General features: G+C 40.8%; 1 protein-coding gene across 1 annotated transcript in view; it reads right to left on the minus strand.

Moving 5' to 3' along the window:
* LOC136935811 (adhesion G-protein coupled receptor D2) overlaps positions 1-14,899 on the minus strand; it is a 58,908-nt gene that overhangs the window by 32,884 nt on the left and 11,125 nt on the right. The window lies entirely within an intron of this gene.

A 14,899-nucleotide genomic window follows, 5' to 3' on the forward strand; every position in this document is an offset into this window, starting at 1 on the left:
GCAGAGAAAATAATGAAAGAAAATGGCACATAAAAGAAGATATTTCAGGTTCACAAAACTCCATGACTAGTACTAAGAACACAAGAATGAAGTGCCCTTGGGAGCAGAAAGGACACATTTTCGGTCGCAGAAAAGTAGCAATTTTTCATTATGCTCATTGTTGTCTTTGTTGAATGTACAAGCTGTGCATTCACCTTCGGGCCATAATGCAATCCTCTGAGCCTTAATAAGCATAGGTACGGGCGACATTCACCAAGGTGGATTGAGGGATGGCACTTCTGCCTAGCAGATGTACCGGGAAAAAGGAAAAAAGGAAATTCCTATGAATCTCAAGGCCAATCGATCTGTGCTAAAATGTTAGGAGAATGTTAGGAGTAACTTCATTTGAATCAGCGCAACTCTGTGAAAAATACTGGAACATATTGTTCTCTTCCTTTGCTCTCCCTGCAGTGGATCTCTTAGAGAAAGGGTGACACCTCCAAAGAGGTGCGACCTGCCTCGGGCATCAATCAAGCGCAAGTTTGGAACATCCAATTTGCCAGAGCAAGATCTCGATGCATCACCATTGACAACATGATTTGGAGGCCCATTCAAACTGACAGCCATGCTGCTAGCGATGGCACCTCCAGCTCTCCTGCTGCCCAACTCCTTAGGTCCTTTGACTATCCCCTGAGACTGCCCTGTGTCTGGTGCCATGTTAGGATATCCATCCTCTTTAGACATCAGCTTGGCTGGACACAGACACTCTAAACGGGTGCAGAAAGAGATCTCTGTTAAATAAAGTAAAAGCAAAACATACTTAAAATCACAATATACGCATTTACCTTTCAAATCCTTTCTTTTTGCCAAAAGTTTAGGCTGTATCTCGTGGCGCAACAACTGTACCACATGGGAAGAAACACAACAATACCCAGAGTGTAGGAGGTAATTTGCAACACATACCCCATTGTATTGCATTAGAACAGCAATTTCCAACTTATTGTAGCAAATTAATGATCGTGTTTTTGATCATTTCTCTTATTTGTAATTAATCTTTTGTTGTGAGGCGAACAAAGTGGGAAAACATCTCACACACATTATGAAAAATGATCAATTAGAATATAATTGTGTTAAAAATAAGCGGCATCAAAACAATGATGATGGATTGTTTAAAATGTTAATTCATTAATATTTCAGTTCAAAACAAACATTGCACACAAAAAAACTAGATTGCATTATTTAAATGCACAGTGTGTTTTTCTAAACACAGTCCTGTTTCTTTTGAACTCTGCAGTAAAATGGTTAAAATTTATGCAAAGTATTGGCACAGTTGCTCTCAAAGTATTACTATACATCAAACAAATAGCATAAATTAATTATAGGCCAACTAATTAGGGAACGATTGTATGTTAAAAAGTTAAAGCCAACAAACAATATGTTGGGAAAAAAACATATCTCCCTTGAGAAATGTAATGTAGTGCAAACGGAAGATGAAAAAAATAACATTTATTGTATTTGAAGAAACAGGGGGACATGCCGTATGCGTTAGCAGAGGAAGCAGGTAGCTTCAAATCAGTGCACTTTCAAAGCAGAGGGGTCAAAACCAGAGTAGTTATTAAAACAAAAGGCATACCTTAGATAAACTTTGCAAACTATACCGTTTACACCGCACATGGTTGAGAACTCTCAAAATACTTTATTTGTTGCTTATTGCATTCACAGTTTGAAAAGAACACGCAACCATTCAACAAAACCCTTTTCAAACACACGACCGGTGTGTTCCCTCATTCTACAGTGTGCAGTAAACACTGATAGAAACCTCTTACAGCTGAGCCCATGCATCATCAAGCCTCCATCAATGAAGAGTGAAAGCCTTGTGCACCACTGTGAAGCAGAACTCCTATCTTCTCATTACTCGGTGACAAGACACGGACATCCACCTTTTCATTTAGGACACCACATGCCCAGACTTTATTAAAATGTTCCTTAAAGTCTCTCCCTAAACCTCGCAGCCCATACCCCGCTCACACCCCCAACCTCCCACCACCACAACAGTGTAACAACATTTTGACCGCCCTCCACACACAAACACCCCCCCCCCCCCCCCCCCACAAATGTGCAAACTTAAGTAGCAGCAGGTAAAAAATAAAAAAAAAAGCATGACAACCACCTTATTTATGACATTGTCCTTGGTTACTGAAATTTCAATGTACCGAAATGAAAACTATGATTAAGGGAGAGTGTCTCGGCAAGGAGAGCACAGGGCATGGGGGCTTTCTATTTTTCCCCAGAAATACATAACGTCTCCTGACACCACTTCTGTAGCAAACGAGCCTTGCCAGTCCAGCTGATGGACAGAAGTCAGGAAGGTGTGGAGTCGTGACAGACTCCTGTCACCGTCAGCTGGGCAGCACACTCTCAGTAGACTCCCTCAACATTTACAAACGTTGTCTTAAGGCTGTGATTCGGTTACAGCTGCGTGGCATTACTTCGACCTAAATGTTTGGGGACACTCAAGTTTGATAACAATTGGGGAAGCTGTCGTGTAAACCGTGCACAAAATATTGAAATAACTTTAAGTTTCCCCTTGATTTGAAAAAAGCTTTCTTCGTTATAATTTTAGAGCTATTTCTATCGTAGAGGGTGAGCTAGATTTGACTAAAAGCAGGGCAAACGTCCTAGTGCAAACTCTTGGAGACTTAACAAAAGCCAGCATTTCAAGTTCTGAGTTTCAGCTCATTCTAAGAACCTTTACCTGTACCAGACAACAAAGTGATTTTCTCAGGTATCAGTCCAAAAACCATATACACTGATGTTACTTTGTACATTTAAAGATGTTGGCTTTTCCCTTCATTTCCTTCATTCCCCCCATACATACACATCATTTCTTTCTATTTTCTTAAATAGAGAATCTGCAGCTTTTGGAAACTCAGAACTCTACCCATACACCTGGCAATCATTAGGGAAATGAAAGACAGAAGAGGTTAAAACTGTGGAAGGGAAAAAAAAGTTCACACTTTTTGCTGAGGGACCTGTTAATGTCTCTGACCCCTTTACACAAAAACAGTTTAATTAGCTTGTATACATAACTTTCACTTTAACCGCTCACAGCCTGTCAAATCAATCTGTCCATCAGAGCCCTTGGCTCTGGGATTGAGGCTCCGCAGGACCTCAATTTAGAGCGACTCTGCAACCCATCCAGCTGGAATGCAGACAGACACGATGTCAAAAAGGGTCAGCTAACCTCACTAACAAGGCTTGAAACTAGCTGCCTTTAAACTAGAGAACCCCGGTTGGAAAGAGTTTTGTACGTAATTACATGGACTTTATACAATTTTGTAAAACTCACACAAATATAATTCTTTCAATTAGCTCTTTCAAGTTAAACAAACGCAGATCACAACAAAGGCACTGGGGTCAGGATCTTAACAACAACAAAAAAGGTTTGAGTTTGAAATTAAGCGTTCATTTTTCAGGGAATTGTCATTGTCCGGGGTGGGCTCAGTGTCCAGATACAGTTTCCATAAACGTTCATATTGCAAAACAAATCACTTATTCTTTAGATGAGGTATTTCCACATTACCCCACTTGGATTTAAACTAGAGTTTGAGTTGATTTGATTTCTTTCTGGGCTAAACGCCATCTTAAATATGCACTGCAAATATGTAACAGTTACTGTTATAGTCATGGTAGAAACACTTTCTTTCTCATACCAATCAGTTCCATTTACATCCATAAAAGCAGCACCAGGTGGAGATCTCAACAAGCCATCAAAAGTAGTTTAAATTGGGGCGCCCCGGTGGCTCGCCGGGTAGAACACGAACCCCATAAGCTAAGGCAGCAGCGGCCCAGGTTCAATTCCAACCCGGGCCATTTCCTGCAGGTCATCCCCTCTGTCTTTCCTGTCTCTTTCCAACTGGCATTATCAAAAATAAAGCCAAAAATGCCCCCCCAAAATATATAGATCTTTCAAAGTATAAAATAAAATGTAGTAGTAGTGGTGTAGTTATTTTAGCATAAAACTGTGTCAAATTAAGTCTTTCAGCAACTACAAAAGCCCTGAAAAGAACTAATTAGAGTATGCATTATAATGATGGCAGAAAGGTTACAGTGTGATGAAAGAACGAAAGGGGTCAGTCGCGGGCCGAACGAGATTCACATACTCGCGCAGGCGATAAAACGGTCCCTCCCCGGACACACGCGCCACCCACTCCCCCCCCCCCCATCCACCCCCATTACCCACACACACACTCACTGACTGTCACACAGTGAGGAGAGGACCCCCAGGCCAGCAAGCCCTCCGGAGCGAGGGGTGGGGGGGTGGAGGGGTAAGCCGAGAGCATAGAGAGGACCAGTGCTGCCTGTGATCACTCAGGAGAGGAGGGAGAGTTATTAGCTTAGCCCTGAAACACCTACTTAATATAGGGGCCAGCGCTGATAGCTAGCAGAGCCTGGTAGAGGTGACAGCTTTTGGACCTGCTTGAGGAAATCCAATTGAAAAGCAGCCAAGAGGAACAACAAGCCTGAAACAGATGTTGCTCGCTACCACTGGTGCAAATGGGGGGTGGGGGAGGGGGTGGTATACAACAGCAAGAAAACGGTAGCAAATTTGACACAAAAAAAAAACACATACACAAAGGCGCTAGGCACATACACACATATTACATAATGGACTCCAGAAGACACATATGAGCATTACCTGGGTGGGTATAGCGAGCAACTATAGCATCAATAAGATCCCGTTTCAAAAAGTGTACATTGTTTTCAGTTGAAACAGATAGACAGCTGATGAGTAAATCACTAAATAATAAAAACCTAATAATAATTCAATACAATATCAATAGACATGTAGAAAATGTGAAGCATAAAGTCGATTTCCATACTCTCTCATTTGAGAAAAAGAATCCATAAAGCCTTTTAATTCAAGGTTGGAAATATACAGTAGCACAATAACACAAATGCAAGGACCCAAAAGAATTAGCCAAAACATACAGTAGGTGAAAAATACAAGAAAAAAACACTGAGGAGAGAGTTATCCATTGACAGCAAAAAACTGCCGGCCGTTTGGAAGGTCAGTTAAAACACGTATTGAGCGATGTGAGTACAAAACTACTTCCCCATGAGCATACAAACTCACCTTTCAAACTACTGCGGCTGAGAATCCCGATGTAAACATGAGAGATCTAATCGCCCTTGTTGTTGTTGATCTAATATTAATTGAGTTTGGCAAGGCTGACCATGTCTCATTCATAATAACTTTTATTTATTTATTTATTTATATTACGCACTAACAACTGCGAGGAGAGAGAGAGAGAGAGAGAGAGAGAGAGAGAGAGAGAGAGAGAGAGAGAGAGAGAGAGAGAGAGAGAGAGAGAGAGAGAGAGAGAGAGAGAGAGAGAGAGAAAAGGGGAAAGCGGCCGGCTAAAATCAATTGTGACATATCTTTATTGCCAGTCGATGACAGATGACACATCATTTGCCATCGGTCTAACATTGTGTCAGTGTGTGTGCTATTGATTTTACATCAGAGGACAAATGTTATTGATGACGCTCTAGGGTGAAAGGAGAGTGCTCTATTTTACTTGCTCTATCTTTAAGTAAACTGAGAGTGTGGACGTCTTTTGATTCTCAATGCCGAAACACACATTTTGTGAGCCATATTAATCAAATTGAATCATGTTTACACGCATTAAATCGTCTTGTTGCGAGCCAAGCAGAGTATGTAACTGTAGCCCCAAAACTATCATAACACACATGTGGGTGAGAAGAAACGAGAGAGAATGTACTGTAAACAAACGAGCTTTTAAACAAGACAATTTTGGGTTGCATGTCTCTGGCGCCAAGGAAAACATACACATGGAAAACCGATACAAACTTTTAACACATGGGTCAGACTAGAGTCTTTGAACTGACGATTGAAAGAGCAGCCAGAGTTCCAAATATCGGTTTAATTAAAAATACTTAGGTATTCAACCGACATTTGGGGTGTCCCCTTGTCATATTACATGAGACCACACTGTCGATCTTTGGGCCGTATTATAATTACAAATGTTTCCACTGAGAGAGGGGAAAAGGCTGTAAATTAGCAGCTAGGGCTCAGCAGCTGGGTTTGGATTCAGCTGGAAAACACACATGCACGCACACACACACACAAACATACAAACAGTGGACAGTCCAAATGTCCATCACTGACTCAGCCATTCCACTATTTTAACTACACTAACCCCTACTGAACACCTACTAAGATGCCTTGGACAGCTTCAGTCGATCAGGCCATCATTGTAATAAGAATTTGTTCTTAATGATCTTGCCTGGGTAAATAAAGGTTAAATAAAACATTAAAATAAACGCCATAACAAGGGAAATAAAATGTTTGCTTCCCACAGTACTCGATAGATAGTATTAGATAGTACTGCACATATACTTTCAAGCTTTGTTTTATGTGTTTGTCCTTGATGCCTCCATTAAGATGGAAACTTGCAACTTGATAAAATGATAAAACAAGTTATTTTACATATTTATGAACATTCATACGTGAAAGTAAGTCATTATACATTATATAATATTGTCTTCATACGCTCATAATTCCATCTATGCCACTATGCAGCGACATCACTAAGCAAAGACAAATTGCACGGATATGCACAAAGTTCTGTCAAGTTGAAAAGAAGACTTTCTACACTACCTTTCCCACGTGAGGTGAGACAAGTTTGGGCGTGTGTGTGTGCATGTGTATGTGACGCGTGCTCCCCTCCAGTTCAGACACTCTGCGTGGGGAGAGTATCCATCATGATAAAGCCGCAGACGCGGCGAGTGTCACATGCAATCACACTTCACTACGGATCGCAGGGCTTCAAAGTGAAAACGAATGGTAGTTCATCGACGTGAAGACTTCATATATCTTCGTTTTTTTTAGAGGGGGGGTGTCTTATCTTTTTTTCCCAACCCTCTGTGGACCTCTGAGTTTTTGTCACTGTCTAGGAAACCCGACAAAAAAGGCCTGTATTTTTTACATGCATTCCTCGGCAATCTCTAAGTTATCCTGACGATCAATTATTTTACATGTAGGCCTACCCTAAAAAGTGATTGATGCAGAGGGATTAAAAGATCCTTGTGGATTTAGGTGTGATTGAGTGCAGCGAGTGTTAAATGTGATAATCATCAAATTTGTAACCACTAGAAAGTTAAACGAGCCATAATAATGTCGTAGCTGCCGACGTTCCATCTCTCTCCCACCAGTATGGCTTTAATCTACTAATGAGCCTAAACGATACAGGCTTGACGTTATTGAGACAGTGTTAGAGGCTCTCTATTCCCGTGCCTTTCTCTCGAAAGCGTTTGATTGGCACATGCTTTCACTTAATGAGGATAATTACCAAGAAAAACAAGAGGGAGAGTGTGTCTGCTCAGTGTTAGCCTGGTCCGGGTGTGTTGGACAGATCTTTTTCAGGGGCTGTCCCTCTCTCGGCTGTATTTTTCCCCGTCTTTGGGCAACCCCTTTACAACATACTCCCCTGAGTCCTCCCCTCCCTAGTTCAACACCCCACCCTCTCTCCCTCTCTCCGCCATCACCTTCCTCCTGTCCGACAAGAACCAGATTAATAGGAATCAGCGTGTGGTTGTAAACACTCGTTAGGTGCGGGGAGGCTTGGCGGCGACAGGAGGAAATGACACAAGCGCTTGTGGTGACCAGCCTGGGGCTAAGCAGGAAGGGCAAGGGGCCAACACCGATCGTCGGCTCTACAGGGCAGCCACGGACGGCTGTGTTGTGCTCTCCGTTTGTCTTGGGGTCTGTTAAATTTACACAACTGCGAAAGCAGTGTTCAGGTATTTTCAGGTATTTTCCCGCTCTTTATAAATCAATACAATTGGCGTGGCTTGCTACTCATTGGAATAAGCGAAAACATCTGGTTTGGTAATGTTTACAGTAAAATAAGGCACCACCGAATGGACTGTATTCAGTGGAAAAGATTCTGGATGCTATTCCGTAAAACATTTCTTAGACAAACCAACACATTCAATTTTCTTTTCTCCATTCAGTAAAAACGATGACATGCAATTAAGGCTTCTTTGCCACAGGAATGATTTAAAAAGAGAAAAACACATGAATAATACATTGCTGTTTATTCTTGTTTAATTTTAAAGCGAAGAAAGCAAATAGCTCACTTGCAAATTGGCATGTGTATTTGACAGCCTTTATGCCCCACCCCCACCCCCACTCCTTGCAACCCCACTCCCCTAAAACTGAATCTGCTCCTTTGCCCCATGCTGACCCAGTTCTTACTAATTAACTACAAAGTATACATCAAAGAGGGCCAAAACAGTCCACGCCACTTAGATCCACACTGATACACTGATCTGCAATGTGGCCAGCCCACACGACTACCCCCACCAGTCATCCGAGCTGTCAGAGTGCCCCCCACCCCTGCCCATGCCCCCATCGTCCCCCCCCGTCCCCCCCAGCCTGTCTGTGTGAACTTGTGACAGTTTCTGAGAAGCCAAAGTGGTGAACTTATAAATAGAATGGTCATTGTTTCGACATGGGCAATTTGGGGGGTGCCGGAGTAGTTCCTGACGTTGTTGCCGTCAGGGTGGGCCGCTGGTAGGGGTGGGAGTGTGTGTGTGTGTGGGGGGGGTCGTGTTATTATAACAGGGGTCACAAAGTCATAGTCAGCTGATCAGGTGACGCCCTCCAACACGCACACACACACACACACACCAGTATTCTGAAAGACAGAGAGGTATGGTTTGCTTTTATATGACAGAGCCTATTACTAAATTGAGCTGGCAGGTAATTCTAAAGCAAATAAATGCTAGTGAGCTTAACAGAGGGAAAGGTCTTGGGGTGGCGGCATGAGCAATGACAGGAATTCTCTCGCCTCTCTTGACAGGAAGCATATTATTCTCCCTGCTTTATTTTACCAGAACAGTTTTTGGGGGCATTTCTCTGTCCAAAATGAGCTCTTTTCATTCTGAAGTACCGCATATTGCTCACTTAGGCTTCTGTTCTGCAGACTAGCTAGACTTAATATTTATACGAGTGCTAAGCAGAGGTTCTGTATATTCAATCAATCGGAAGTAATTCTGTGTTTGATTTTGGTTTTATGTGACACTTCTTTGGTGAGAGCACCTTGCTATTTCAATGTTGAAGATTACGCTATCTTGCGAACAAACTTGCTCTCAAAATAATGTTTCCTGCAAAGTAAACACATCGTTGTGAAATGTGCTACATAGGTCTCCTTAAACACGTATCTTCTTCAAACCCAGAACAAGATGAAAAGAAGCACGAAAAAAGAACAAGTTGAGACAAAACACACTAAAAATATACTACTTAAGAATCGTGATAAGACCTAATTAAAAGTGCCATCTTCTTAGAAATGCGTGGTAGGAAACAACACTGACCTTGATATCCTGTTTAATATTGTTTTACACTGTCTGTAATTGAACATGCAATGCAAACAGTTTACTTTTATCAAAGGGAAATGTGTTTTTTTCTAGGCAGCATGACTCCAAAACAATATGGCATACTTTTCCCCTCATGTTCTATAATCATTCAAATCCAATCAAATATTAAATAATGTTTCAAAGATAAATCATTGACCTAAAATGCACTTTTACCAAAATGTACTTTGTCTTGTCAAAATAAAACATCTTAATTATGTTGAACAGTTTGTAGTAGTTATGTAGTAACTAGATATTAAAGATATTGAATAACATTTCATTTAATTATCTTCTAAACAGGGCACAGCAATGTATGATCACACACTTGTACTGACATTTCCTGGTAATCTGACTGTGTGTATGTGTCTGTGTGTGTGAGAAAGCATGTGTACGATGCAGTACCATATTAGGGAGGTGGTGGGGGAAGGAGGTGGAGGAGGAAGAAGGAAGGGAGGGAGGGTGCTGTCACTGCCCCCAGAGAAGCTGAGGGTTCCTTTGAGTGGATTGGACACCTGTCTGGGACACTGGACCCTCCGGTTCTGTTTTTGTTTCTTGTGCTGCACAGGGGATTTTAAAATAACCGGTCTCCCCTTTGTCTTAGGGGGAAGGGGCGGAAAGGTAGAGGAGGGCTGACACACACATGCACACAGCCCTACTGTAGATGGGAGCTGGGTTCTTTAGTAGCCCAGTCAAGTGTGGAGAGGAAACCCGACAGAGACTGGCTGAGAGGTGGCCGGGAGGCCCACGCTAATCCCCTCCCAGTCTACTCCCAATACAACCACCATTAATCAGTCTCAAGCACAAATGTATGGGGGTCAAGTTCATTTGAATCCACTTTGCATATAGCTAAGACATGGCATTCAGTTAATAGAATAAACATCATGATAAACGTTTGTTCTATTAATAGTAAAGAAGATCAGGAACAGAGACAGAATTGGTTCCAATGTTTCCTGACCAGGCATCCCCAGGAGCACAGAAACAATTGAGTAACACTTGGCTAATGATTGAGCAACTCAAAAAGTTGTAACGTGCCTAAACTAAACTTAAATTTGCTATGGATGTCCTCTTGTTGTCTTTTCACACCTTGTCACAAACATTTCTGTTCATTTAACAGACAGCTGATAACCTTTAGACCATGCAGATAGATTTGAACGCAGTTTGGGTTAGACAGCCAGTTTTGTAATTGTTTTCCTGGTTTGGGTACTAAGAAAGGCCACAACCAGTCAAACAAACATTAAAGACGTCAAAATAACACTTCATGTCAAGCAGCAAAACATTTTTTGAAATGTTGTCAAACAATATTTCATATCAATGAACAAATCCTAAACAGATAAATGATGGGCATATGAATCAGTTATCTGTGTATTTAGTTGCTGCCGTGACAGTGAAACGCTGATCTATTGAAAGACTGTTAGTATCCAAAGTCTATTGCGAAATGCCCTAAACAACACAGTATTAAAATCATTGATGTTACAATGCACTTGTGTGTGTGTACTTGCTTGATACGGATATTAAGGTTCAAAGGATTAGTAATTATAAGTACAAATATATTAACTATTTTATAAATATACTATTGCATGCCATGTATACCAACTGTCTGCATACACCCAACATGAAACTGAATAAACAAAAATGGATTGCTCCATCGTCTTACACAATAAGACCACAAACTGGAGGGTTGTAATGGTACTGCCCTCTACTGGTTACCAGGTCGAGCTGTTGGACGCTTCAAACTGAATTGCCTAAAACAAACCTGTAACAATACACACAGCACTCTTAACTAACACAACTAATTAAAAAACTGAGAAACGGTACCCCCAAGTTTACTTTTATGAGCAAACTCACTCAAGTTCCAGACCCCCGGAACTCTTTCCCCATTTTCTCTCTCCCTAACCCTCTCTCTCTGTCTCTATCTCTCTCTGTCTCTCTCTCTCTGACTGTCTTTCTCCTTCTCTCCGTTTCACACAAAAGTTATTGATAGTTTGAAGTTATGGTCTAATAATACGGCGGACAATGCATGGGCAGGAGCCCATTATACTCAGGTAATGGATAGTGGGGGGGGTTGAATGACATTGCACAGAGATTGGATGACGGAGGGTCACGCGATTTATGGCAGAGCAAAGCAACCCCCCTCGTGCCGCTTATTTCCAGCTTGATAAGAGAACAGATGAGGCATGGCTGTATTTATGATACACACATTCTTAAGAGACCACTGAGGGAAGGATAAAACTCCAAAGGACTCAAATATTCAGATGAATGTTTGGTGAAATAGGGAGTGAGATTTTAAGTTGCTGTAACGTAGTCTAACTGCTTTAATAATGTATGTGACTGAGTCACATACATTACAGTATGGGTCTGTCTGAGTCAGAAATTTATGATTTTGATTTTTAATTTGATTGCATGTTATTTTTACAACTATTGCAAATTATAAGTACAGTAACTATTAGGTCCGTGCCAAATGAATCAAATTGTGGTCCACAACTGAAATAAAGTTTGGTAAAAATGGTAAAATACCAAAGGTTTATAAAAAATAAAGATTGTTAAAATCGTAAACAAACAAATGCCACAAAAATGCAGAGGAACATTTAAAGACACAGTACGTTTCTGCAAATAAGTCTGTAGGCTACCTCAATGCTGCCCCCCAAAACGATCAGCTAACAATTAAATAATGATTCTGTCCAGCAAAATATTTGGTTTGGACCAAAATGACATTTTCTTAGCTTGTTTTCGTTGGTCAAAAACAAGAAAGAAAAAAACAACACTGTAAGTTTGCCAACAATCTTGTCAAGCACCCAATAGGTTGAGGTGTGTGATGAAAAAGGCATGTCAACATGATCTGTTTCATTGATTTAACAGTAAAGACCGGCCACTTAAGCTTTATGTTGCTTTGGCTAGCCCACTGGAAAAACAATTGCCACAAATAAAATACATAAAACCCTTACAACTTCTAATTTTGTCACTTGCTATCACTTTGGGCTTTGCACGCAGTAATAGTGTTTATGTGTGTTTTAGTTCTTTATGGTTGGCTTGATGTTGAACAGATTTTCCTTAGCAAAATGATCGATGTCATTGAAGCGGACACATCTCTTTCAATGCTGAATATATGTTATATACTATTATTCATCCTGTTTTATTCAAGAATATAGCATGTGAGAATGATTGAGAAACAAGCTAAAACTCCTTTGTAGCGTTGCTTGTTTTACATACAGATAAAGAAAGTGTGGGCAAGAGAGAGAGCGAGTAATAAGCGGGCAGAATTTTTTGGGAAAAAGAGAGCAAGAACGAGGGGGAGAAATCAAGTGAGAAATCGAGAATGATGAAGAGAGCAACTAAAGAGTGATAGTGAAGAGAGAGAGAGTGAGAGAGAGAGAAACAGTGAGAAACAGTGAGAGAGAAAGACAGAGTAGACAAAGCGATAAAGAGAGCAAAGGGGCCCACACAGGTCTGGAAATCAGCAGGAAAACAGATGAATTCATTCAAAATTGAACACTGGGGACTGCTATTTTCTTCATGTTCCAGTGGAAAAGGCTGGGCCAAAGACCTCTCAGTACAATTAAAAGATCACAGAAAACACCCGGAATGTTTCCTTTTGCGCTCTGCAGCGCTAAAAACACAAAAAACTTGGATCTTGGTGACTCACTGACAATATGGCTGCGATTTCCGCACCATCAAACAAGCGCAGCACATCCTCCTTGACTTGAAACAGTCACAGGTGAAAAAACACGACAATCTAATAATACTTTGTTGAGGGATTTTAGTAACTACATGGATTTAGCACAACCACATTTTCTACTTTGAAAAGTCCAACTTTATTTTAAATGTATTTAATTTCCATGCAATACTCAATTTTACAGCCCATCATAACTATAAAGTAAATTCACACTCAATATTTATTGCATAGAAAAGGGAATGTCTAGTCAATGGCACTACAAATTACCCTGACAACCCCACTGACCATCCAGGCACTGCCGTTGTCAGTGAAACAGCTTTGAGCCTAGCAGGGGTGTCGTGAGGCCTCCTATTCTCTGTGGCACGAGTCTTTAGAGTTGGCCTATTATGGTGTGGCAGCTGGCTGTTACGCAGAGCTGTCGTCCCCCTCCCTCCCTGACACCACAGTGGCCCCGTCGCTTCATTAACTTCTCTTCAGACTGGGTGAGGGCAAGGGGCGGGGGGGGGGGGAAACTGGGCTGACCTCCCCCGCTCCTAGCTGGACTGTCTGGAGTCATTTGAAAAATGAATGAAATGACCTGCCAGGTTTTTTTAATATATATTCTGGTATATGTAACCAACCCAGAGGTTGGATTTGACGCTATTCGACATTGAGACGATAAACTTGAATGCCGTGATGGGATGGGACGGCGTTTTTGGACAAGAGAGTAAATCTGACTCAGGAGGGGAAGGCGATGTTTAAATCAAGCCTGTCTATAATGGAGGTATTTTCAGTATGTAAGGTTCACAAAATGTGGCAATCATGTGCCATACAAGATACGTGAATCTCAAATAAACCCAGTTTTTATCCGTTCCATTTTACATGGGAACGGTCCAGCCAACACTGTGACTTCATCTTTACAACATTAATAAGAAGCTCTGCATTCATTATAGTTAATATATAAAAAATAAAGATCAGATGTGAGAGAAAACAAACTATTTATAGAGGAGCTTTCTTAATGATCCGGCTCAGACTAAATCTCTATTGATTCCTTATGAAATATACAGCTCAATTATAGACACAGCTGATTGAAGATTACTACAAATTGCTATGGAGGATTTTAACACAGAGCAGCAGTGAGTCAGACTGGACTGCTGCAGTGAGAGTGTTACATGATTCTCTTTCTCTCCATCCTCCCAAGCCAGAGAAATTAAGTTTTACTGGAATGAATGTTCATGCACAAGTTAATTACTGGTTGCGAATGAAACATACTGATGTATTTTTTTACAGTAGCTACACATTAAAAGCCAAAGAGTGTGAATGAAGAGTGTTTAAGTAAAAAAATTTGTCCCTTTTCCACTTAATAGAATGTTTGGAAAATCACTTTCAATAAATAATAATAATGATATCTTCACATAACTAGCTACCTAATTACCTTTACAGCTGACCTTTCTACTCAGCACAAAAATGTATAACTGCTGGAAGAAGAAAAAAAAACATCTTCAAAAATCATGTTTTCAACAACAAGCAAGCACACAAAAAATCACATATTTAAAAGCAATTTCAGCCCAACCTTTTGTCACTGACAAAAACGAAAACCTTGAGTCTGTCGGTTCCCTTACTGACAGAAAGACAAACACCATGTATAATAGAAAAGGCTTTCCAATTCAGCATGTTGAATTGAATATTGCCTCGGTAAAGTGAGAATCTCTCAAAAATATCCCTTGCAGATTTATTGATTATTTTTATTTTACCAACTTCCATCAGTGTTCTGGAAATACAGTAACCACACTCAGTAAATCCACACCCATTTTTACAGTTCAACAATTT

The sequence above is a fragment of the Osmerus mordax genome, chromosome 26 (assembly GCF_038355195.1).
Source record: "Osmerus mordax isolate fOsmMor3 chromosome 26, fOsmMor3.pri, whole genome shotgun sequence".
NCBI classification, from domain to species: Eukaryota; Metazoa; Chordata; class Actinopteri; order Osmeriformes; family Osmeridae; genus Osmerus; species Osmerus mordax.